The following is a 27896-nucleotide window of genomic DNA, read 5'->3' on the forward strand; positions in this document are numbered from 1 at the left end:
TGCCTTTTGTATTTAATTCCGATGCAATTTCTGTGTTTCATCGTCAATAAGAAGGTCCAAGGGATACAGTAAACCTGGAGTGAAGCATCGGAATCTATATCTAGTGTCAGAGGGACGGTTCAACACATAGACAGTAAGAAGAGTCAGTCTCCTTGTACTTAAGTCGGCAGTGTGCTTTTTCTATTTCATTCCTATGCGATTTCTGTGTCTCATCGTCAATAGGAAGGTCCAAGGGATACAGTAAACCTGAAGTGAAGCATCGGAATCTATAACTAGTGTCACAGGAATGGTTCAAAACATAGTCAGCATGTAGAGTCAGTCTTCTTGTACTTAAGTCGGCATTGTGCCTTTTCTATTTAATTAGGATGCAATTTCTGTGTTTCATCGTCAGTAAGAAGGTCCAAGGGATACAGTAAACCTGGAGTGAAACATCGGAATCTATAACTAGTATAACAGGAATGGTTCAAAGCATAGACAGTAAGAAGAGTCAGTCTTCTTGTAGTGAAGTCGGCATTCTGCCTTTTGTATTTAATTCCGATGAATATCTGTGTTTTATCGTCAATAAGAAGGTCAGAGGGATACAGTAAGCCTGAAGTAAGGCATCGGAATCTATAACTAGTGTCACAGGAATGGTTCAAACGTAGTCAGTAAAAAGAGTCCGTCTTCTTGTACTTAAGTCGGCATTGTGCTTTTGTATTTAATCCCGATGCAATTTCTGTGTTTCATCGTCAATAAGAGGGTCCAAGGTATACAGTAAACCTGGAGTGAAGGATCGGAATCTATACTAGTGTCACAGGAATGGTTCAAACCATAGATAGTAAGTGAGTCAGTCTTCTTGTACTTAAGTCGGCATTGTGCCTTTTGTAATTAATTCCGATGTAATTTATGTGTTTTATCGTCAATAGGAAGGTCAGAGCGATACAGTAAACCTGATATGAAGCATCGTAATCTATAACTAGTGTCACAGGAATTGTTCAAAACATAGTCAGTAAGAAGAGTCAGTCTTCTTCTACTTAAGTCGGTATTGTGCCTTTTGTATTTAATTCCGATGTAATTTATGTGTTTTGTCGTCAATAGGAAGGTCAGAGGGATACAGTAAAGATGAAGGGAAGCATCGGAATCTATAACTAGTGTCACAGGAATGGTTCAAAACATAGTCAGTAAGAAGAGTCAGTCTTCTTGTACTTAAGTCGGTATTGTGCCTTTTGTATTTAATTCCGATGCAATTTATGTGTTTCATCGCCAATAAGAACGTCCAAGGGATACAGTAAACATGAAGTGATGCATTAGAATCTATAACTAGTGTCACAGGAATGTTCAAAACATAGTCAGTACGAAGAGTCCGTCTTCTTGTACTTAAGTGGGCATTGTGCCTTTTGTATATAATTCCGATGCAATTTCTGTGTTTCATCGTCACTATGAAAGTCAGTTGGATATAGTAATCCTGAAGTTAAGCATCGGAATCTATAACTAGTGTCATAGGAATGGTTCAAAACATAGTCAGTAAGAAGCGTCAGCCTTCTTGTAGTTAAGTCGGTATTGTGCCTTTCCTATTTAATTCTGATGCAATTTCTGTGTTTCATCGTCAATATGAAGGTCAAAGGGATACAGTAAACCTGAAGTGAAGCATCGGAATCTATAACTAGAGTCACAGGACTGGTTCAAAACATAGACAGGAAGGAAGAGTCAGTCTTCTTGTACCTAAGTCGGTATTGTGCCTTTTCTATTTAATTCCGATGCAATTTCTATGTTTCATCGTCAATATGAAGATCAAATGTGTACAGTAAACCTGAAGTGAAGCATCGGAATCTATAACTAGTGTCACAGGAATGGTTCAAAACATAGAGATTGGGAAGATTCAGTCTTCTTGTACTTAAGTCGGCATTGTGCCTTTTCTATTTAATTACGATGCAATTTCTATGTTTCATCGTCAGTAAGAAGGTCCAAGGGATACAGTAAACCTGGAGTGAAACATCGGAATCTATAACTAGTGTCACAGGAATGGTTCAAAACATAGACAGTAAGAAGAGTCAGTCTCCTTGTACTTAATTCGGCATTATGCCTTTTGTATTTCATTCCGATACAATTTCTGTGTTTCATCGTCAATAAGAAGCTCGGAGGGATACAGTAAACCTGATATGAAGCATCGTAATCTATAACTAGTGTCACAGGAATGGTTCAAAACATAGTCAGTAAGAAGAGTCAGTTATCTTGTAATTAAGTCGGTATTGTGCCTTTTGTATTTAATTCCGATGCAATTTCTGTGTTTCATCGTCAATAAGAAGGTCCAAGGGATACAGTAAACCTGGAGTGAAGCATCGGAATCTATAACTAGTGTCAGAGGGACGGTTCAAAACATAGACAGTGAGATGAGTCAGTGTTCTTGTACTTTAGTCGGCATTTTGCTTTTTGTATTTAATTGCGATGCAATTTCTGTGTTTCATCGTCACTAAGAAGGTGAGTGGGATACAGTTAACCTGAAGTGAAGCATCGGAATCTATAACTAGAGTCACAGGAATGGTTCAAAACATAGACGGTAGGAAGAGTCAGTCTTCTTGTACTTAACTCATCATTGAGACTTTTCTATTTAATTCCGATGCAACTTCTGTGTTTCATCGTCAATATGAAGGTCAAAGGAATACAGTAAACCTGAAGTGAAACATCGGAATCTATAACTAGTGTCACAGGAATGGTTCAAAACATAGAGAGTTGGAAGATGCAGTCTCCTTGTACTTAAGTCGGCATTGTGCCTTTTGTATTTCATTTCGACGCAATTTCTGTGTTTCATCGTCCATAAGAAGGTCCGAGGGATACAGTAAACCTCAAGTGAAGCATCGTAATAAAAAACTAGTGTCACAGGAATGGTTCAAAACATAGAGAGTAGGAAGGGTCAGTCTTCTTGTACTTAAGTCGACATTGTGCTTTTTCTATTTAATTCCGATGCGATTTCTGTGTCTCATCGTCAATAGGAAGGTCCAAGGGATACAGTAAACCTGAAGTGAAGCATCGGAATCTATAATTAGTGTCACAGGAATGGTTAAAAACATAGTCAGTAAGAAGAGTCAGTCTTCTTGTACGTAAGTCGGCATTGTGAATTTTGTATTTAATTCCGATACAATTTCTGTGTTTCATCGTCATCAGGAAGGTCGAAGGGATACTGTAAATCTCGAGTGAAGCATCGGAATCTATAACTAGTGTCACAGGAATGGTTCAAATCATAGACAGTAAGAAGAGTCAGTCTTCTTTTACTTAAGTCGGCATTGTGCTTTTTGTATTTAATTCCGATGCAGTTTCTGTGTTTCATCGTCAATAAGAAGGTCAGAGGGATACAGTAATCCTGAAGTAAGGAATCGGAATCTATGACTAGTGTCACAGAAATGGTTCCAAACATAGTCAGTGTGAAGAGTCAGTCTTCTTGTACTTAGGTCGGTATTGTGCCTTTTGTATTTAATTCCGATGCAATTTCTGTGTTTCATAGTCAATAGGAAGGTCCAAGGGATACAGTAAACCTGAAGTGAAGGATCGGAATCTATGACTAGTGCCACAGGAATGGTTCAAAACATAGACAGTAAGAAGAGTCAGTCTTCTTGTACTTAATTCGGCATTGTGCCTTTTGTATTTTATTCCGATGCAATTTCTGTGTTTCATCGTCAATAAGAAGGTCCAAGGGATACAGTAAACCTGGAGTGAAGCATCGGAATCTATAACTAGTGTCAGAGGGACGGTTCAGAACATAGACAGTAAGAAGAGTCAATCTCCTTGTACTTAAGTCGGCATTGTGCTTTTTCTATTTAATTCCGATGCGATTTCTGTGTCTCATCGTCAATAGGAAGGTCCAAGGGATACAGTAAACCTGAAGTGAAGCATCGAAATCTATAACTAGTGTCACAGGAATGGTTCAAAACATAGTCAGCAAGAAGAGTCAGTCTTCTTGTACTTAAGTCGGCATTGTGCCTTTTCTATTTAATTAGGATGCAATTTCTGTGTTTCATCGTCAGTAAGAAGGTCCAAGGGATACAGTAAACCTGGAGTGAAACATCGGAATCTATAACTAGTATCACAGGAATGGTTCAAAACATAGACAGTAAGAAGAGTCAGTCTTCTTGTACTTAAGTCGGCATTGTGCCTTTTGTATTTAATTCCGATGAATATCTGTGTTTTATCGTCAATAAGAAGGTCAGAGGGATACAGTAAACCTGAAGTGAAGCATCGGAATCTCTAACTAGTGTCACAGGAATGGTTCAAACGTAGTCAGTCAGAAGAGTCCGTCTTCTTGTACTTAAGTCGGCATTGTGCTTTTGTATTTAATCCCGATGCAATTTCTGTGTTTCATCGTCAATAAGAGGGTCCAAGGTATACAGTAAACCTGGAGTGAAGGATCGGAATCTATACTAGTGTCACAGGAATGGTTCAAACCATAGATAGTAAGTGAGTCAGTCTTCTTGTACTTAAGTCGGCATTGTGCCTTTTGTATTTAATTCCGATGTAATTTATGTGTTTTATCGTCAATAGGAAGGTCAGAGAGATACAGTAAACCTGATATGAAGCATCGTAATCTATAACTAGTGTCACAGGAATGGTACAAAACATAGTCAGTAAGATGAGTCAGTCTTCTTCTACTTAAGTCGGTATTGTGCCTTTTGTATTTAATTCCGATGTAATTTATGTGTTTTGTCGTCAATAGGAAGGTCGGAGGGATACAGTAAAGATGAAGTGAAGCATCGGAATCTATAACTAGTGTCACAGCAATGGTTCAAAACATAGTCAGTAAGAAGAGTCAGTCTTCTTGTACTTAAGTCGTCATTGTGCCTTTTGTATTTAATTCCGATGCAATTTCTGTGTTTCATCGCCAATACGAAGGTCCAAGAGATACAGTAAACCTGAAGTGATTCATTAGAATCTATAACTAGTGTCACAGGAATGATCAAAACATAGTCAGTACGAAGAGTCAGTCTTCTTGTACTTAAGTAGGCATTGTGCCTTTTGTATTGAATTCCGATGCAATTTCTGTGTTTCATCGTCACTATGAAGGTCAGTTGCATATAGTAATCCTGAAGTTATGCATGGGAATCTATAACTAGTTTCACAGGAATGGTTCAAAACATAGTCAGTAAGAAGAGTCAGTCTTCTTGTAGTTAAGTCGGTATTGTGCCTTTTGTATTTAATTCCGATGCAATTTCTGTGTTTCATCGTCAATAAGAAGGTCCAATGGATACAGTATACTTGGAGTGAAGCATCGGAATCCATAACTAGTGTCTCAGGGACGGTTCAAACCATAGACAGTAAGATGAGTCAGTATTCTTGTACTTATGTCGGTATTGTGCATTTTGTTTTTAATTCCGATGCAATTTCTGTGTTTCATCGTCAATAAGTGGTCCATGGGATACAGTAAACCTCAACTGAAGCATCGGAATCTATAACTAGTGTCACAGGAATGGTTCAAGACATAGACAGTAAGAAGAGTCAGACTTCTTTTACTTAAGTCGGCATTGTGCGTTTTGTATTTAATTCTGATGCAATTTCTGTGTTTCATCGTCAATAAGAAGGTCCAAGGGATACAGTAAACCTAAAGTGAAGCATCAGAATCTATAACTAGTGTCACAGGAAAGTTTCAAAACATAGTCAGTAAGAAGAGTCAGTCTTCTTGTACTTAAGTCGGCATTGTGCTTTTTGTATTTAATTCCGATGCAATTTCTGTGTTTCATCGTCAATAAGAAGGTCCAAGGGATACAGTAAACCTGGATTGAAGCATCGGGATCCATAACTAGTGTCACAGGGACGGTTCAAACCATAGACAGAAAGATGAGTCAGTTATCTTGTTCTTAAGTTGGCATTGTGCATTTTCTATTTAATTCCGATGCAATTTCTGTGTTTCATCGTCAATAAGAAGGTCCAAGGGATACAGTAAACCTGGAGTGAAGTATCGGAATCAATAACTAGTGTCACAGGAATGGTTCAAAACATAGTCAGTAAGAAGAGTCAGTCTTCTTGTAGTTAAGTCGGCATTGTGCCTTTTCAATTTAATTCCGATGCAATTTCTGTGTTTCATCGTCAATAAGAAGGTCCAAGGGATACAGTAAACCTGGGGTGAAGCATCGGAACCTATAACTAGTGTCACAGGGACGGTTCAAAACATAGACAGTAAGATGAGTCTGTATTCTTCTACTTTAGTCGGCATTGTGCTTTTTGTATTTAATTCCGATGCAATTTCTGTGTTTCATCGTCACTAAGGAGGTCAGTGGGATACAGTAATCTTGAAGTTAAGCAACGGAATCTGTAACTAGTGTCACAGGAATGGTTCAAATCATAGTCAGTAAGAAGAGTCAGTCTTCTTTTAGTTAAGTCGGCATTGTGCCTTTTCTTTTTATTTCCGATGCAATTTCTGTGTTTCATCGTCAATAAGAAGGACAGAGGGATACAGTAAACCTGAAGTGAAGCATCGGAATATATAACTAGTGTCACACGAATGGTTCAAAACATAGACAGTTGGAAGAGTCAGTCTTCTTGTACTTAAGTCGGCATTGTGCCTTTTGTATTTAATTCCGATGCAATTCCTGTGTTTCAATGTCAGTAAGAAGGTCCAAGGGATACAGTAAACCTGAAATGAACCATCGGAATCTATAACTAGTGTCACCGGAATGGTTCAAAACATAGACAGTAGGAAAAGTCAGTCTACATGTACCTAAGTCGGCATTGTGCCTTTTGTATTTAATTCCGATGCAATTTCCGTATTTCATCGTCAATAAGAAGGTCAGAGGGATACGGAAAACCTAAAGTGAAGCATCGGAATCTATAACTAGTGTCACAGGAATGGTTCAAAACATAGTCAGTAAGAAAAGTCAGTCTTCTTGTACTTAAGTCGGCATATTGCTTTTTCTATTTAATTCCGATGCGATTTCTGTGTCTCATCGTCAATAGGAAGGTCCAAGGGATACGGTAAACCTGAAGTAAAGCGTCGGATTCTATAACTAGTGTCACAGGAATGGTTCAAAACATTGTCAGTAAGAAGAGTCAGTCTTCTTGTACTTAAGTCGCCACTGTGCTTTTTTTATTTAATTCGGATGCAATTTCTGTGTTTCATCGTCAATAAGAAGGTCCAAAGGATACAGTAAACCTAGAGTGAAGCATCGGAATCTATAACTAGTGTCACAGGAATGGTTCAAAACATAGACAGTAAGAAGAGTCAATCTTTTTGTACTTAATTCGGCATTGTGCCTTTTGTATTTAATTCCGATGCAATTTCTGTGTTTCACCGTCACTAAGAAGGTCAGAGGGATACAGTAAACCTGAAGTGAAGCATCGGAATCTATAACTAGTGTCACAGGAATGGTTCAAACGTATTCAGTAAAAAGAGTCCGTCTTCCTGCACTTAAGTCGGCTTTGTGCTTTTGTATTTAATCCCGATGCAATTTCCGTGTTTCATCGTCAATAAGAGGGTCCAAGGTATACAGTAAACCTGGAGTGAAGGATCGGAATCTATACTAGTTTCACAGGAATGGTTCAAACCATAGATAGTAAGTGAGTCAGTCTTCTTGTACTTAAGTCGGCATTGTGCCTTTTGTATTTAATTCCGATGTAATTTATATGTTTTATCGTCAATAGGAAGGTCAGAGGGATACAGTAAACCTGATATGAAGCATCGTAATCTATAACTAGTGTCACAGGAATGGTTCAAAACATAGTCAGTGAGAAGAGTCAGTGTTCTTCTACTTAAGTCGGTATTGTGCCTTTGTATTTAATTCCGATGTAATTTATGTGTTTTGTCGTCAATAGGAAGGTCAGAGGGATACAGTAAACATGAAGTGAAGCACCGGAAGCTATAACTAGTGTCACAGGAATGGTTAAAAACATAGTCAGTAAGAAGAGTCAGTCTTCTTGTACTTAAGTAGGCATTGTGCCTTTTGTATTTAATTCCGATGCAATTTCTGTGTTTCATCGTCACTATGAAGGTCAGTTGCATATAGTAATCATGAAGTTAAGCATCGGAATCTATAACTAGTGTCACAGGAATGGTTCAAAAAATAGTCAGTAAGAAGAGTCAGTCTTCTTGTACTTAAGTCGGCATTGTGCCTTTTGTATTTAATTCCGATGCAATTTCTGTGTTTCATCGCCAATAAGAAGGTCCAAGAGATACAGTAAACCTGAAGTGATGCATTAGAATCTATAACTAGTGTCACAGGAATGTTCAAAACATAGTCAGTACGAAGAGTCAGTCTTCTTGTACTTAAGTAGGCATTGTGCCTTTTGTATTTAATTCCGATGCAATTTCTGTGTTTCATCGTCACTATGAAGGTCAGTTGCATATAGTAATCATGAAGTTAAGCATCGGAATCTATAACAAGTGTCACAGGATTGGTTCAAATCATTGTCAGTAAGAAGAGTCAGTCTACTTGTAGTTAAGTCGGTATTGTGCCGTTTCTATTTAATTCTGATGTAATTTCTGTGTTTCATCGTCAATAAGAAGGTCCAAGGGATACAGTATACTTGGAGTGAAGCATCGGAATCCATAACTAGTGTCACAGGGACGGTTCAAACCAAAGACAGTAAGATGAGTCAGTATTCTTGTACTTAAGAAGGCATTGTGCATTTTGTATTTAATTCCGATGCAATTTCTGTGTTTCATCGTCAATAAGAAGGTCCAAGGGATACAGTAAACCTGAAGTGAAGCATCGGAATCTATAACTAGTGTCACAGGAATGGTTCCAGACATAGACAGTAAGAAGAGTCAGACTTCTTTTACTTAAGTCGGCATTGTGCCTTTTGTATTTAATTCCGATGCACTTTCTGTGTTTCTTAGTCAATAAGAAGTTCAGAGGGATACAGTAAACCTGAAGTGAAGCATCGGAATCTATAACTAGTGTCACACGAATGGTTCAAAACATAGACAGTTGGAAGAGTCAGTCTTCTTGTACTTAAGTCGGCATTGTGCCTTTTGTATTTAATTCCGATGCAATTTCTGTGTTTCAATGTCAATAAGAAGGTCCAAGGGATACAGTAAACCTGAAATGAACCATCGGAATCTATAACTAGTGTCACAGGAATGGTTCAAATCATAGACAGTAGGAAAAGTCAGTCTACATGTACCTAAGTCGGCATTGTGCCTTTTGTATTTAATTACGATGCAATTTCCGTATTTCATCGTCAATAAGAAGGTCAGAGGGATACGGAAAAACTAAAGTGAAGCATCGGAATCTATAACTAGTGTCACAGGAATGGTTCAAAACATAGTCAGTAAGAAGAGTCAGTCTTCTTGTACTTAAGTCGGCATATTGCTTTTTCTATTTAATTCCGATGCGATTTCTGTGTCTCATCGTCAATAGGAAGGTCCAAGGGATACGGTAATCCTGAAGTAAAGCATCGGATTCTATAACTAGTGTCACAGGAATGGTTCAAAACATTGTCAGTAAGAAGAGTCAGTCTTCTTGTACTTAAGTCGGCACTGTGCTTTTTTTATTTAATTCGGATGCAATTTCTGTGTTTCATCGTCAATAAGAAGGTCCAAAGGATACAGTAAACCTAGAGTGAAGCATCGGAATCTATAACTAGTGTCACAGGAATGGTTCAAAACATAGACAGTAAGAAGAGTCAATCTTTTTGTACTTAATTCGGCATTGTGCCTTTTGTATTTAATTCCGATGCAATTTCTGTGTTTCATCGTCAATAAGAAGGTCAGAGGGATACAGTAAACCTGAAGTGAAGCATCGGAATCTATAACTAGTGTCACAGGAATGGTTCAAACGTATTCAGTAAGAAGAGTCCGTCTTCCTGTACTTAAGTCGGCTTTGTGCTTTTGTATTTAATCCCGATGCAATTTCCGTGTTTCATCGTCAATAAGAGGGTCCAAGGTATACTGTAAACCTGGAGTGAAGGATCGGAATCTATACTAGTTTCACAGGAATGGTTCAAACCATAGATAGTAAGTGAGTCAGTCTTCTTGTACTTAAGTCGGCATTGTGCCTTTTGTATTTAATTCCGATGCAATTTATGTGTTTCATCGCCAATAAGAAGGTCCAAGAGATACAGTAAACCTGAAGTGATGCATTAGAATCTATAACTAGTGTCACAGGAATGTTCAAAACATAGTCAGTACGAAGAGTCAGTCTTCTTGTACTTAAGTAGGCATTGTGCCTTTTGTATTTAATTCCGAGGCAATTTCTGTGTTTCATCGTCACTATGAAGATCAGTTGCATATAGTAATCATGAAGTTAAGCATCGGAATCTATAACAAGTGTCACAGGATTGGTTCAAATCATTGTCAGTAAGAAGAGTCAGTCTTCTTGTAGTTAAGTCGGTATTGTGCCTTTTCTATTTAATTCTGATGTGATTTCTGTGTTTCATCGTCAATAAGAAGGTCCAAGGGATACAGTATACTTGGAGTGAAGCATCGGAATCCATAACTAGTGTCACAGGGACGGTTCAAACCATAGACAGTAAGATGAGTCAGTATTCTTGTACTTAAGAAGGCATTGTGCATTTTGTATTTAATTCCGATGCAATTTTTGTGTTTCATCGTCAATAAGAAGGTCCAATCGATACAGTAAACCTGAAGTGAAGCATCGGAATCTATAACTAGTGTCACAGGAATGGTTCCAGACATAGACAGTAAGAAGAGTCAGACTTCTTTTACTTAAGTCGGCATTGTGCCTTTTGTATTTAATTCCGATGCACTTTCTGTGTTTCTTAGTCAATAAGAAGGTCCAAGAGATACAGTAAACCTGGAGTGAAGCATCGGAGTCTATAACTAGTGTCACAGGTATGGTTCAAAATATAGACAGTAAGAAGAGTCAGACTTCTTGCACTTAATTCGGCATTGTGCGTTTTGTATTTAATTCTGATGCAATTTCTGTGTTTCATCGTCAATAAGAGGGTCCAAGGGATACAGTAAACCTGAAGTGAAGCATCGGAATCTATAACTAGTGTCACAGGAATGGTTCAAAACATAGTCAGTAAGAAGAGTCAGTCTTCTTGTACTTAAGTCGGCATTGTGCTTTTTGTAGTTAATTCCGATGCAATTTCTGTGTTTCATCGTCAATAAGATGGTCCAAGGAATACAGTAAACCTGGAGTGAAGCATCGGGATCCATAACTAGTGTCACTGGGACGGTTCAAACCATAGAAAGTAAGATGAGTCAGTTATCTTGTTCTTAAGACGGCATTGTGCATTTTCTATTTAATTCCGATGCAATTTCTGTGTTTCATCGTCAATAAGAATGTCCAAGGGATACAGTAAACCTGGAGTGAAGTATCGGAATCTATAACTAGTGTCACAGGAATGGTTCAAATCATAGTCAGTAAGAAGAGTCAGTCTTCTTGTACTTAAGTCGGCATTGTGCCTTTTCAATTTAATTCCGATGCAATTTCTGTGTTTCATCGTCAATACGAAGGTCCAAGGGATACAGTAAACCTGGAGTGAAGCATCGGAATCTATAACTAGTGTCGGAGGGACGGTTCAAAACATAGACAGTAAGATGAGTCAGTATTCTTGTACTTTAGTCGGCATTGTGCTTTTTGTATTTAATTCCGCTGCAATTTCTGTGTTTCATCATCACTAAGGAGGTCAGTGGGATACAGTACTCCTGAAGTTAAGCATCGGAATCTATAACTAGTGTCACAGGAATGGTTCAAATCATAGTCAGTAAGAAGAGTCAGTCTTCTTGTGGTTAAGTCGGCATTGTGCCTTTCCTTTTTATTTCCGATGCAATTTCTGAGTTTCATCGTCAATAAGAAGGTCAGAGGGATACAGTAAACCTGAAGTGAAGCATCGGAATCTATAACTAGTGTCACAGGAATGGTTCAAATCATACTCAGTAAGAAGAGTCAGTCTTCTTGTACTTAAGTCGGCATTGTGCCTTATGTATTTAATTCCGATGCAATTTCCGTATTTCATCGTCAATAAGAAGGTCAGAGGGATACGGAAAACCTAAAGTGAAGCATCGGAATCTATAACTAGTGTCACAGGAATGGTTCAAAACATAGATAGTAAGTGAGTCAGTCTTCTTGTACTTAAGTCGGCATTGTGCCTTTTGTATTTAATTCCGATGTAATTTATGTGTTTTATCGTCAATAGGAAGGTCAGAGGGATACAGTAAACCTGATATGAAGCATCGTAATCTATAACTAGTGTCACAGGAATGGTTCAAAACATAGTCATTAAGAAGAGTCAGTCTTCTTCTACTTAAGTCGGTATTGTGCCTTTGTATTTAATTCCGATGTAATTTATGTGTTTTGTCGTCAATAGGAAGGTCAGAGGGATACAGTAAACATGAAGTGAAGCATCGGAATCTATAACTAGTGTCACAGGAATGGTTCAAAAAATAGTCAGTAAGAAGAGTCAGTCTTCTTGTACTTAAGTAGGCATTGTGCCTTTTGTATTTAATTCCCATGCAATTTCTGTGTTTCATCGTCACTATGAAGGACAGTTGCATATAGTAATCATGAAGTTAAGCATCGGAATCTATAACAAGTGTCACAGGATTGGTTCAAATCATTGTCAGTAAGAAGAGTCAGTCTTCTTGTAGTTAAGTCGGTATTGTGCCTTTTCTATTTAATTCTGATGTAATTTCTGTGTTTCATCGTCAATAAGAAGGTCCAAGGGATACAGTATACTTGGAGTGAAGCATCGGAATCCATAACTAGTGTCACAGGGACGGTTCAAACCATAGACAGTAAGATGAGTCAGTATTCTTGTACTTAAGAAGGCATTGTGCATTTTGTATTTAATTCCGATGCAATTTCTGTGTTTCATCGTCAATAAGAAGGTCCAAGGGATACAGTAAACCTGAAGTGAAGCATCGGAATCTATAACTAGTGTCACAGGAATGGTTCCAGACATAGACAGTAAGAAGAGTCAGACTTCTTTTACTTAAGTCGGCATTGTGCCTTTTGTATTTAATTCCGATGCACTTTCTGTGTTTCTTAGTCAATAAGAAGGTCCAAGGGGTACAGTAAACCTGAAATGAACCATCGGAATCTATAACTAGTGTCACAGGAATGGTTCAAAACATAGACAGTAGGAAAAGTCAGTCTACATGTACCTAAGTCGGCATTGTGCCTTTTGTATTTAATTCCGATGCAATTTCCGTATTTCATCGTCAATAAGAAGGTCAGAGGGATACGGAAAACCTAAAGGGAAGCATCGGAATCTATAACTAGTGGCACAGGAATGGTTCAAAACATAGTCAGTAAGAAGAGTCAGTCTTCTTGTACTTAAGTCGGCATATTGCATTTTCTATTTAATTCCGATGCGATTTCTGTGTCTCATCGTCAATAGGAAGGTCCAAGGGATACGGTAAACCTGAAGTAAAGCATCGGATTCTATAACTAGTGTCACAGGAATGGTTCAAAACATTGTCAGTAAGAAGAGTCAGTCTTCTTGTACTTAAGTCGGCACTGTGCTTTTTTTATTTAATTCGGATGCAATTTCTGTGTTTCATCGTCAATAAGAAGGTCCAAAGGATACAGTAAACCTAGAGTGAAGCATCGGAATCTATAACTAGTGTCACAGGAATGGTTCAAAACATAGACAGTAAGAAGAGTCAATCTTTTTGTACTTAATTCGGCATTGTGCCTTTTGTATTTAATTCCGATGCAATTTCTGTGTTTCATCGTCAATAAGAAGGTCAGAGGGATACAGTAAACCTGAAGTGAAGCATCGGAATCTATAACTAGTGTCACAGGAATGGTTCAAACGTATTCAGTAAGAAGACTCCGTCTTCCTGTACTTATGTCGGCTTTGTGCTTTTGTATTTAATCCCGATGCAATTTCCGTGTTTCATCGTCAATAAGAGGGTCCAAGGTATACAGTAAACCTGGAGTGAAGGATCGGAATCTATACTAGTTTCACAGGAATGGTTCAAACCATAGATAGTAAGTGAGTCAGTCTTCTTCTACTTAAGTCGGTATTGTGCCTTTTGTATTTAATTCCGATGCAATTTCTGTGTTTCATCGCCAATAAGAAGGTCCAAGAGATACAGTAAACCTGAAGTGATGCATTAGAATCTATAACTAGTGTCACAGGAATGTTCAAAACATAGTCAGTACGAAGAGTCAGTCTTCTTGTACTTAAGTAGGCATTGTGCCTTTTGTATTTAATTCCGATGCAATTTCTGTGTTTCATCGTCACTATGAAGGTCAGTTGCATATAGTAATCATGAAGTTAAGCATCGGAATCTATAACAAGTGTCACAGGATTGGTTCAAATCATTGTCAGTAAGAAGAGTCAGTCTTCTTGTAGTTAAGTCGGTATTGTGCGTTTTCTATTTAATTCTGATGTAATTTCTGTGTTTCATCGTCAATAAGAAGGTCCAAGGGATACAGTATACTTGGAGTGAAGCATCGGAATCCATAACTAGTGTCACAGGGACGGTTCAAACCATAGACAGTAAGATGAGTCAGTATTCTTGTACTTAAGAAGGCATTGTGCATTTTGTATTTAATTCCGATGCAATTTTTGTGTTTCATCGTCAATAAGAAGGTCCAAGGGATACAGTAAACCTGAAGTGAAGCATCGGAATCTATAACTAGTGTCACAGGAATGGTTCCAGACATAGACAGTAAGAGGAGTCAGACTTCTTTTACTTAAGTCGGCATTGTGCCTTTTGTATTTAATTCCGATGCACTTTCTGTGTTTCTTAGTCAATAAGAAGTTCCAAGAGATACAGCAAACCTGGAGTGAAGCATCGGAGTCTATAACTAGTGTCACAGGTATGGTTCAAAATATAGACAGTAAGAAGAGTCAGACTTCTTGCACTTAATTCGGCATTGTGCGTTTTGTATTTAATTCTGATGCAATTTCTGTGTTTCATCGTCAATAAGAGGGTCCAAGGGATACAGTAAACCTGAAGTGAAGCATCGGAATCTATAACTAGTGTCACAGGAATGGTTCAAAACATAGTCAGTAAGAAGAGTCAGTCTTCTTGTACTTAAGTCGGCATTGTGCTTTTTGTATTTAATTCCGATGCAGTTTCTGTGTTTCATCGTCAATAAGAAGGTCCAAGGAATACAGTAAACCTGGAGTGAAGCATCGGGATCCATAACTAGTGTCACAGGGACGGTTCAAACCATAGAAAGTAAGATGAGTCAGTTATCGTGTTCTTAAGACGGCATAGTGCATTTTCTATTTAATTCCGATGCAATTTCTGTGTTTCATCGTCAATAAGAATGTCCAAGGGATACAGTAAACCTGGAGTGAAGCATCGGAATCTATAACTAGTGTCACAGGAATGGTTCAAATCATAGTCAGTAAGAAGAGTCAGTCTTCTTCTAGTTAAGTCGGCATTGTGCCTTTTCAATTTAATTCCGATGCAATTTCTGTGTTTCATCGTCAATACGAAGGTCCAAGGGATACAGTAAACCTGGAGTGAAGCATCGGAATCTATAACTAGTGTCAGAGGGACGGTTCAAAACATAGACAGTAAGATGAGTCAGTATTCTTGTACTTTAGTCGGCATTGTGCTTTTTGTATTTAATTCCGATGCAATTTCTGTGTTTCATCATCACTAAGAAGGTCAGTGGGATACAGTACTCCTGAAGTTAAGCATCGGAATCTATAACTAGTGTCACAGGAATGGTTCAAAACATAGACAGTAGGAAAAGTCAGTCTACATGTTCTTAAGTCGGCATTGTGCCTTTTGTATTTAATTCCGATGCAATTTCCGTATTTCATCGTCAATAAGAGGGTCAGAGGGATACGGAAAACCTAAAGTGAAGCATCGGAATCTATAACTAGTGTCACAGGAATGGTTCAAAACATAGTCAGTAAGAAGAGTCAGTCTTCTTGTACTTAAGTCTTCATTGTGCTTTTTCTATTTACTTCCGATTCGATTTCTGTGTCTCATCGTCAATAGGAAGGTCCAAGGAATACGGTAAACCTGAAGTAAAGCATCGGATTCTATAACTATGTCACAGGAATGGTTCAAAACATTGTCAGTAAAAAGAGTCAGTCTTCTTGTACTTAAGTCGGTATTGTGCCTTTTCTATTTAATTCGGATGCAATTTCTGTGTTTCATCGTCAATAAGAAGGTCCAAAGGATACAGTAAACCTAGAGTGAAGCATCGGAATCTATAACTAGTGTCACAGGAATGGTTCAAAACATAGACAGTAGGAAGAGTCTATCTTTTTGTACTTAATTCGGCATTGTGCCTTTTGTATTTAATTCCGATGCAATTTCTGTGTTTCATCGTCAATAAGAACGTCAGAGGGATACAGTAAATCTGAAGTGAAGCATTGGAATCTATAACTAGTGTCACAGGAATGGTTCAAAACATAATCAGTAAGAAGAGTCAGTCTTCTTGTACTTAAGTCGGTATTGTGAATTTTGTATTTAATTCCGATGCAATTTCTGTGTTTCATCGTCAATAAGATGGTCCATGGGATACAGTAAACCCGAAGTGAAGCATCGGAATCTAAGACTAGTGTCACAGGAATGGATCAAAGCATAGACAGTAGGAAGAGTCAGTCATCTTGTACTTAAGTCGGCATTATGCCTAATGTATTTAATTCCGATGCAATTTCTGTGCTTCGTCGTCAATAAGAAGGTCCAAGGGATACAGTAAACCCGAAGTGAAGTATTGGAATCTATAACTAGTGTCACAGGAATGGTTCAAAACATAGTCAGTAAGAGGAGTCAGTCTTCTTGTACTTAAGTCGGTATTGTGCCTTTTCTATTTAATTCCGATGCAATTTCTGTGTCTCACCGTCAATAAGAAGGTCAGAGGGATACAGTAAACCTGAAGTGAAGCGTCGGAATCTATAACTAGTGTCACAGGAATGGTTCAAATCATAGAGGGTTGGAAGATTCAGTCCTCTTGTACTTAAGTCGGCATTGTGCCTAATGTATTTAATTCCGATGCAATTTCTGTGCTTCGTCGTCAATAAGATGGTCCAAGGGATACAGTAAACCCGAAGTGAAGCGTCGGAATCTATAACTAGTGTCACAGGAATGGTTCAAATCATAGTCAGTAAGAAGAGTCAGTCTTCTTGTGGTTAAGTCGGCATTGTGCCTTTCCTTTTTATTTCCGATGCAATTTCTGTGTTTCATCGTCAATAAGAAGGTCAGAGGGATACAGTAAAGCTGAAGTGAAGCATCGGAATCTATAACTAGTGTCACACGAATGGTTCAAAACATAGACAGTTGGAAGAGTCAGTCTTCTTGTACATAAGTCGGCATTGTGCCTTTTGTATTTAATTCCGATGCAATATCTGTGTTTCATCGTCAATAAGAAGGTCCAAAGGATACAGTAAACCTAGAGTGAAGCATCGGAATCTATAACTAGTGTCACAGGAATGGTTCAAAACATAGACAGTAGGAAGAGTCAATCTTTTTGTACTTAATTCGCCATTGTGCCTTTTGTATTTAATTCCGATGCAATTACTGTGTTTCATCGTCAATAAGAACGTCAGAGGGATACAGTAAATCTGAAGTGAAGCATTGGAATCTATAACTAGTGTCACAGGAATGGTTCAAAACATAGACATTACGAAGAGTTAGTCTTCTTGTACTTAAGTCGGCATTGTGCCTTTTGTATTTAATTCCAATGTAATTTCTGTGTTTTAATCGTCAAGAAGAAGGTCAGAGGGATACAGTAAACATGAAGTGAAGCATCGGAATCTATAACTAGTGTCACAGGAATGGTTGAAAACATAGTCAGTAAGAAGAGTCTGTCTTCTTGTAATTAAGTCGGCATTGTACCTTTTGTATTTACTTCCGATGCAATTTCTGTGTTACATCGTCAATATGAAGGTCTAAGGGATACAGTAAACCTGGAGTGAAGCATCGGAATCTATAACTAGTGTCACAGGAATGGTTCAAAACATAGACAGTAGGAGGAGTAAGTCCTCTTGTACTTAAGTCGGCATTGTGCCTAATGTATTTAATTCCGATGCAATTTCTGTGTTACATCGTCAATATGAAGGTCCAAGGGATACAGTAAACCTGGAGTGAAGCATCGGAATCTATAACTAGTGTCACAGGAATGGTTCAAATCATAGTCAGTAAGAAGAGTCAGTCTTCTTGTAGTTAAGTCGGCATTGTGCCTTTTCAATTTAATTCCGATGCAATTTCTGTGTTTCATCGTCAATACGAAGGTCCAAGGGATACAGTAAACCTGGAGTGAAGCATCGGAATCTATAACTAGTGTCAGAGGGACGGTTCAAAACATAGACAGTAAGATGAGTCAGTATTCTTGTACTTTAGTCGGCATTGTGCTTTTTGTATTTAATTCCGATGCAATTTCTGTGTTTCATCATCACTACGAAGGTCAGTGGGATACAGTACTCCTGAAGTTAAGCATCGGAATCTATAACCAGTGTCACAGGAATGGTTCAAAACATAGACAGTAGGAAAAGTCAGTCTACATGTACTTAAGTCGGCATTGTGCCTTTTGTATTTAATTCCGATGCAATTTCCGTATTTCATCGTCAATAAGAAGGTCAGAGGGATACGGAAAACCTAAAGTGAAGCATCGGAATCTATAACTAGTGTCACAGGAATGGTTTAAAACATAGTCAGTAAGAAGAGTCAGTCTTCTTGTACTTAAGTCTTCATTGTGCTCTTTCTATTTACTTCCGATTTGATTTCTGTGTCTCATCGTCAATAGGAAGGTCCAAGGAATACGGTAAACCTGAAGTAAAGCATCGGATTCTATAACTATGTCACAGGAATGGTTCAAAACATTGTCAGTAAAAAGAGTCAGTCTTCTTGTACTTAAATCGGCACTGTGCTTTTTTTATTTAATTCGGATGCAATTTCTGTGTTTCATCGTCAATAAGAAGGTCCAAAGGATACAGTAAACCTAGAGTGAAGCATCAGAATCTATAACTAGTGTCACAGGAATGGTTCAAAACATAGACAGTGGGAAGAGTCAATCTTTTTGTACTTAATTCGGCATTGTGCCTTTTTTATTTAATTCCGATGCAATTTCTGTGTTTCATCGTCAATAAGAACGTCAGAGGGATACAGTAAATCTGAAGTGAAGCATTGGAATCTATAACTAGTGTCACAGGAATGGTTCAAAACATAATCAGTAAGAAGAGTCAGTCTTCTTGTACTTAAGTCGGTATTGTGAATTTTGTATTTAATTCCGATGCAATTTCTGTGTTTCATCGTCAATAAGATGGTCCAAGGGATACAGTAAACCCGAAGTGAAGCATCGGAATCTATGACTAGTGTCACAGGAATGGATCAAAGCATAGACAGTAGGAAGAGTCAGTCATCTTGTACTTAAGTCGGCATTATGCCTAATGTATTTAATTCCGATGCATTTTCTGTGCTTCGTCGTCAATAAGAAGGTCCAAGGGATACAGTAAACCCGAAGTGAAGTATTGGAATCTATAACTAGTGTCACAGGAATGCTTCAAAACATAGTCAGTAAGAGGAGTCAGTCTTCTTGTACTTAAGTCGGTATTGTGCCTTTTCTATTTAATTCCGATGCAATTTCTGTGTCTCACCGTCAATAAGAAGGTCAGAGGGATACAGTAAACCTGAAGTGAAGCGTCGGAATCTATAACTAGTGTCACAGGAATGGTTCAAATCATAGAGGGTTGGAAGATTCAGTCCTCTTGATCTTAAGTCGGCATTGTGCCTAATGTATTTAATTCCGATGCAAATTCTGTGCTTCGTCGTCAATAAGATGGTCCAAGGGATACACTAAACCCGAAGTGAAGCGTCGGAATCTATAACTAGTGTCACAGGAATGGTTCAAATCATAGTCAGTAAGAAGAGTCAGTCTTCTTGTGGTTAAGTCGGCATTGTGCCTTTCCTTTTTATTTCCGATGCAATTTCTGTGTTTCATCGTCAATAAGATGGTCAGAGGGATACAGTAAAGCTGAAGTGAAGCATCGGAATCTATAACTAGTGTCACACGAATGGTTCAAAACATAGACAGTTGGAAGAGTCAGTCTTCTTGTACATAAGTCGGCATTCTGCCTTTTGTATTTAATTCCGATGCAATTTCTGTGTTTCATCGTCAATAAGAAGGTCCAAAGGATACAGTAAACCTAGAGTGAAGCATCGGAATCTATAACTAGTGTCACAGGAATGGTTCAAAACATAGACAGTAGGAAGAGTCAATCTTTTTGTACTTAATTCGCCATTGTGCCTTTTGTATTTAATTCCGATGCAATTTCTGTGTTTCATCGTCAATAAGAACGTCAGAGGGATACAGTAAATCTGAAGTGAAGCATTGGAATATATAACTAGTGTCACAGGAATGGTTCAAAACATAGACATTACGAAGAGTTAGTCTTCTTGTACTTAAGTCGGCATTGTGCCTTTTGTATTTAATTCCAATGTAATTTCTGTGTTTTAATCGTCAAGAAGAAGGTCAGAGGGATACAGTAAACATGAAGTGAAGCATCGGAATCTATAACTAGTGTCACAGGAATGGTTGAAAACATAGTCAGTAAGAAGAGTCGGTCTTCTTGTAATTAAGTCGGCATTGTACCTTTTGTATTTACTTCCGATGCAATTTCTGTGTTATATCGTCAATATGAAGGTCTAAGGGATACAGTAAACCTGGAGTGAAGCATCGGAATCTATAACTAGTGTCACAGGAATGGTTCAAAACATAGACAGTAGGAGGAGTCAGTCCTCTTGTACTTAAGTCGGCATTGTGCCTAATGTATTTAATTCCGATGCAATTTCTGTGTTACATCGTCAATATGAAGGTCCAAGGGATACAGTAAACCTGGAGTGAAGCATCGGAATCTATAACTAGTGTCACAGGAATGGTTCAAATCATAGTCAGTAAGAAGAGTCAGTCTTCTTGTAGTTAAGTCGGCATTGTGCCTTTTTAATTTAATTCCGATGCAATTTCTGTGTTACATCGTCAATATGAAGGTCTAAGGGGTACAGTAAACCTGGAGTGAAGCATCGGAATCTATAACTAGTGTCACAGGAATGGTTCAAAACATAGACAGTAGGAGGAGTCAGTCCTCTTGTACTTAAGTCGGCATTGTGCCTATTGTATTTAATTCCGATGCAATTTCTGTGCTTCATCGTCAATAGAAAGGTCCACGGGATACAGTAAACCTGAAGTGAAGCATCGGAATCTATAACTAGTGTCACAGGAATGGTTCAAAACATAGTCAGTATGAAAAGTCAGTCTTCTTGTACTTAAGTCGGTATTGTGAATTTTGTATTTAATTCCGATGCAATTTCTGTGTTTAACCGTCAATAAGAATGTCCAAGGTATACAGTAAACCTAGAGTGAAGCATCGGAATCTATAACTAGTGTCACAGGAATGGTTCAAAACACAGTCAGTAAGAAGAGTCAGTCTTCTTGTACTTAAGTCGGCATTGTGCCTTTTGTATTTAATTCCGATGCAGTTTCCGTATTTCATCGTCAATAAGAAGGTCAGAGGGATACGGAAAACCTAAAGTGAACCATCGGAATCTATAACTAGTGTCACAGGAATGGTTCAAAACAAAGTCAGTAAGAAGAGTCAGTCTTCATGTACTTAAGTCTTCATTGTGCTTTTTCTATTTACTTCCGATTCGATTTCTGTGTCTCATCGTCAATAGGAAGGTCCAAGGAATACGGTAAACCTGAAGTAAAGCATCGGATTCTATAACTATGTCACAGGAATGGTTCAAAACATTGTCAGTAAAAAGAGTCAGTCTTCTTGTACTTAAATCGGCACTGTGCTTTTTTTATTTAATTCGAATGCAATTTCTGTGTTTCATCGTCAATAAGAAGGTCCAAAGGATACAGTAAACATAGAGTGAAGCATCGGAATCTATAACTAGTGTCACAGGAATGGTTCAAAACATAGACAGTAGGAAGAGACAATCTTTTTGTACTTAATTCGGCATTGTGCCTTTTGTATTTAATTCCGATGCAATTTCTGTGTTTCATCGTCAATAAGAACGTCAGAGGGATACAGTAAATCTGAAGTGAAGCATTGGAATCTATAACTAGTGTCACAGGAATGGTTCAAAACATAATCAGTAAGAAGAGTCAGTCTTCTTGTACTTAAGTCGGTATTGTGAATTTTGTATTTAATTCCGATGCAATTTCTGTGTTTCATCGTCAATAAGATGGTCCAAGGGATACAGTAAACCCGAAGTGAAGCATCGGAATCTATGACTAGTGTCACAGGAATGGTTCAAAACATAGTCAGTAAGAGGAGTCAGTCTTCTTGTACTTAAGTCGGTATTGTGCCTTTTCTATTTAATTCCGATGCAATTTCTGTGTCTCACCGTCAATAAGAAGGTCAGAGGGATACAGTAAACCTGAAGTGAAGCGTCGGAATCTATAACTAGTGTCACAGGAATGGTTCAAAACATAGTCAGTAAGAGGAGTCAGTCTTCTTGTACTTAAGTCGGTATTTTGCCTTTTCTATTTAATTCCGATGCAATTTCTGTGTCTCACCGTCAATAAGAAGGTCAGAGGGATACAGTAAACCTGAAGTGAAACGTCGGAATCTATAACTAGTGTCACAGGAATGGTTCAAATCATAGAGGGTTGGAAGATTCAGTCCTCTTGTACTTAAGTCGGCATTGTGCCTAATGTATTTAATTCCGATGCAATTTCTGTGCTTCGTCGTCAATAAGATGGTCCAAGGGATACAGTAAACCCGAAGTGAAGCGTCGGAATCTATAACTAGTGTCACAGGAATGGTTCAAATCATAGCCAGTAAGAAGAGTCAGTCTTCTTGTGGTTAAGTCGGCATTGTGCCTTTCCTTTTTATTTCCGATGCAATTTCTGTGTTTCATCGTCAATAAGAAGGTCAGAGGGATACAGTAAAGCTGAAGTGAAGCATCGGAATCTATAACTAGTGTCACACGAATGGTTCAAAACATAGACAGTTGGAAGAGTCAGTCTTCTTGTACATAAGTCGGCATTGTGCCTTTTGTATTTAATTCCGATGCAATTTCTGTGTTTCATCGTCAATAAGAAGGTCCAAAGGATACAGTAAACCTAGAGTGAAGCATCGGAATCTATAACTAGTGTCACAGGAATGGTTCAAAACATAGACAGTAGGAAGAGTCAATCTTTTTGTACTTAATTCGCCATTGTGCCTTTTGTATTTAATTCCGATGCAATTTCTGTGTTTCATCGTCAATAAGAACGTCAGAGGGATACAGTAAATCTGAAGTGAAGCATTGGAATCTATAACTAGTGTCACAGGAATGGTTCAAAACATAGACATTACGAAGAGGTAGTCTTCTTGTACTTAAGTCGGCATTGTGCCTTTTGTATTTAATTCCAATGTAATTTCTGTGTTTTAATCGTCAAGAAGAAGGTCAGAGGGATACAGTAAACATGAAGTGAAGCATCGGAATCTATAACTAGTGTCACAGGAATGGTTGAAAACATAGTCAGTAAGAAGAGTCGGTCTTCTTGTAATTAAGTCGGCATTGTACCTTTTGTATTTACTTCCGATGCAATTTCTGTGTTACATCGTCAATATGAAGGTCTAAGGGGTACAGTAAACCTGGAGTGAAGCATCGGAATCTATAACTAGTGTCACAGGAATGGTTCAAAACATAGACAGTAGGAGGAGTCAGTCCTCTTGTACTTAAGTCGGCATTGTGCCTATTGTATTTAATTCCGATGCAATTTCTGTGCTTCATCGTCAATAGAAAGGTCCACGGGATACAGTAAACCTGAAGTGAAGCATCGGAATCTATAACTAGTGTCACAGGAATGGTTCAAAACATAGTCAGTATGAAAAGTCAGTCTTCTTGTACTTAACCCTGCTGTTCTGTTCACTTTTACTTGACATATATACTGTTCGGGTCAATATGACCCGACATATCAAAATGCTTTAGAAACATAAATTTTGGTACAGTTTTAGCTATCGACATTGTTGTTCTATTCCAGTACCTTGTTAGTAATAATAATAATAATAATAATAATAATAATAATGGTAATAATAATAATAATAACAATGCATACAACTTTATTGAGGGATATTTTTCATTTAAATATGCACATAAATTTGAAACAACAGACAGTTTCCATTACAGGCATTCAACTTAGAAAGCACTACAGTTTTTCCATACTTCTATTCTTATTGTTGACAGTTTAGACGTAAGTATTGACATTTTCTAACAACAGACAGTTGTCATTACAGATATTCATCTTAGAGCACACTACAGTACAGAACACACTACAGTTTTTTTATTACATTCCAACATAGAAAGCACTACAACTTTAGAATCCTCTCTTCTTACTGATTGTAGTTTAGGCACAAGTATTCACATAAATTTGAAACAACAGAATTTTCAATACAATCATCTTATAAAATACTACAGTTCTTTTCTTACTGCTTGCACTGTGGACACAAGTAGGTTACATGTTTCTTGCAAATATGTTTACTACATTTTCCACACACCATGTTTGTTTTATTGTCATTACTTGATGGACAGAACTTACAGCGTGCACGTTTTGTAGATTTTCTTGTTGTTACCGATTCTGACACACCACCCACATCATTCGGGTTTTGGATGCTTGTGACCATTCTCAAAGAATCTTCTGTTCTTGGGAAATGCGTTCTTGATGCAATATGTTCTTTTATCAGTGACTTTCCAAGTTCCTCCAAGAATATTCTCCTTCTAGTCAATTTGCTTGCATTCCAATTAGGGTCAACCGAAATCCACAAAACGTATGCATTATAAGCAGAAACATCAAGAATATTGTAGAAAACTATCATTGGCCACCTATTACTTTTTCGTTTGCATGTATATGTACCTAATAACTGATCAAGCGTGTCTACAGCACCTTTGGTTGAATTATAGTCCAAAATCATTTTTGGCTTCTTATCAGCCCTGTCACTGATTTCCGCATCATGGTGGAGAGTGCTCATAAGTACAACATTCTTGTGTCTCTTAGGAATATAATTAACCACAGTAGTGTCATTTGTGAAGTAAAATGAAGAGCTGTGTACCTCCTTGTTGGTCATTTTGTGTGGAAGCTCCGGCTTATTTTTCCGTATAGTTCCCAACATAGTCAATTTCCTTTTCAGAAGCAGCTGCCCCAAATTGTACGACGTAAAAAAGTTGTCACACGTGATATTCTGACCACGTAACTCAGAAGTGAGATCAGATACCACCCTCATTCCCTGATTTCTTTCTGGTGCCGCTCCACTCACCTTTCCTGTATAAATTTGGGCTTTCAGTACGTATGAAGTTTTGCTGTCACACATGGTCCATATTTTGATCCCATATTTTGCCGGTTTACTTGGGATATACTGCTTGAATGGACAGCGACCTCTAAATGCTACTAACTGCTCGTCAACAGTAACATTTTCTCCTGGATTATACAGTTTAGGAAGGACCTCTACCCACTTCTCCCAAATACTACGAATTGCGGCAAGTTTGTCAGTACGTCGTCTTTCCTCTCTAGTAGATTTCTTGTCAAATCGCAGGACACGTGATATCTTACAGAATGTTTCATGAGACATGGTTGCTCGAAATATGTTTCGCCCAGTATCTTTATCCCACAAACTTTTTGTAGACTCCCCATGAGATCGATATACACCCGCTAGGAGTAAGAGTCCTAAGTATGCATGGAAAACAGAACCATCAATATCTGTCCACTGTTCACCATAAACTCGCTGCCCTTCAATATTTGTCATCTCTATTATTTCATTTTGAAGCGCTGTGTGAAATACTGCTTCAAATGAACATTTTACATCAGATATTCTGCTGACTGCATACCTGGTAACTCCTGGGGTACTCTTGATGATGTTCGAAGCTGGTAGGCGACCATGTTGTGCTGGTGGATGCAACTGCCATTCTATATTCCCATTTTTAGAAAGAAAAGTCTCTACACTATTTTGTATGGGCTGTGGACTGTCGTAACTGTCATCGGAACACTCGCTTTCAGATGCATTGCTGATGTGATCTTCAAACTCAGAAAGTGATCCTTCATCTGGTGAGGCATTTACTATTTCTTCCAACTCACGATCATTCAATGGTCTCATCGCCATGGTGTCACAAGTCAAACTGGGCAGAAACAAAGCATTCCAATTATTGAGAACTGCCAATTATTATTTCCTGGGGAAAGCAACAAACAAGCCCATTGTTGTGAACGCATGGAGCTTTAGGTGATTGTTGAGAGTAAGTTGGAATGATGCAGTCACTATTCCCACACAACACAACAAAAATAATTTTCGCCATTTCCAGATTTTAGAAATAAATACGAGTTACACTAAACATATTTGTGTCGGGTCATTATGACCCGAACATTACATATGCAACTATTACAGTTGAAGCCCAAACTTCTTAAACTTTTTTAAAACCTTTTAAAACACATGCTGCTCATCCATTTTCAGACAAAGTCACAAAGTTTCATAAATATATATTGGTATTTACATAATGTAAAATAACGTTCATATTCGTTTCGGGTCATATAGACCCGAACAGAACAGCAGGGTTAAGTCGGTATTGTGAATTTTGTATTTAATTCCGATGCAATTTCTGTGTTTAATCGTCAATAAGAATGTCCAAGGTATACAGTAAACCTAGAGTGAAGCATCGGAATCTATAACTAGTGTCACAGGAATGGTTCAAAACACAGTCAGTAAGAAGAGTCAGTCTTCTTGTACTTAAGTCGATATTGTGCCTTTTCTATTTAATTCCGATGCAATTTCTGTGTTTCATCGTCAATAAGATGGTCAGAGGGATACAGTAAACCTGAAGTGAAGCATCGGAATCTATTACTAGTGTCACAGGAATGGTTCAAAACATAGTCAGTAAGAAGAGTCCGTCTTCCTGTACTTAGTCGGTATTGTGCTTTTGTATTTAATTCCGATGCAATTTCTGTGTTTCATCGTCAACAAGAAGGTCCAAGGTAAACAGTAAACCTGGAGTGAAGCATCGGAATCTGTAACTAGTGTCACAGGAATGGTTCAAAACATAGACAGTAAGATGAGTCAGTCTTGTTGTACGTAAGTCGGCATTGTGCCTATTGTATTAAATTCCGATGCAACTTCTGTGTTTCATCAAAGATAAGAGGGTCCAAGGGATACAGTAAAACTGAAGTGAAGCATCGAAATCTAAAACTAGTATCACAGGAATGGTTCAAAACATAGTCAGTAAGAAGAGTCCGTCTTCTTGTACTTAGTCGGTATTGTGCTTTTGTATCTAATTCCGATGCAATTTCTGTGTTTCATCGGCAACAAGAAGGTCGAAGGTATACAGTAAACCTGGAGTGGAGCATCGGAATCTGTAACTAGTGTCACAGGAATGGTTCAAAACATAGTCAGTAAGAAGAGTTAGTCTTCTTGTACTTAAGTCGGCATTGTGCCTTTTGTATCTAATTCCGATGCAATTTCTGTGTTTAATCGTCAATAAGAATGTCAAAGGGATACAGTAAACCTGGAGTGAAGCATCGGAATCTAAAACTAGTGTCACAGGAATGGTTCAAAACATGGTCAGTAAGAAGAGACAGTCTTCTTGTACTTAAGTCGGCATTGTGCCTTTTGTATTTAATTCCGATGCAATTTCTGTGTTTCATCGCCAATAAGATGGTCCAAGGGATACAGTAAACCTGAAATGAACCATCGGAATCAATAACTAGTGCCAGAGGAGTGGTTCAAAACATAGACAGTAGGAAAAGTCAGTCTACACGTACTTAAGTCGGCATTGTGCCTTTTGTATTTAATTCCGATAAAATTTCTGTGTTTCATCGTCAATAAGAAGGGCCGAAGGATACTGTAAACCTGAAGTGAAGCATCGGAATCTCTAACTTGTGTCACAGGAATGGTTCAAAGCATAGTCAGTAAGAAGAGTCAGTCTTCTTGTACTTAAGTCGGCATTGTGCTTTTTCTATTTAATTCCGATGCAATTTGTGTGTTTTATCGACAATAAGAATGTCCAAGGGATACAGTAAACCTAGAGTGAAGCATCGGAATCTATAACTAGTGTCACAGGAATGGTTCAAAACACA

The sequence above is a fragment of the Schistocerca americana genome, chromosome 10 (assembly GCF_021461395.2).
Source record: "Schistocerca americana isolate TAMUIC-IGC-003095 chromosome 10, iqSchAmer2.1, whole genome shotgun sequence".
NCBI classification, from domain to species: Eukaryota; Metazoa; Arthropoda; class Insecta; order Orthoptera; family Acrididae; genus Schistocerca; species Schistocerca americana.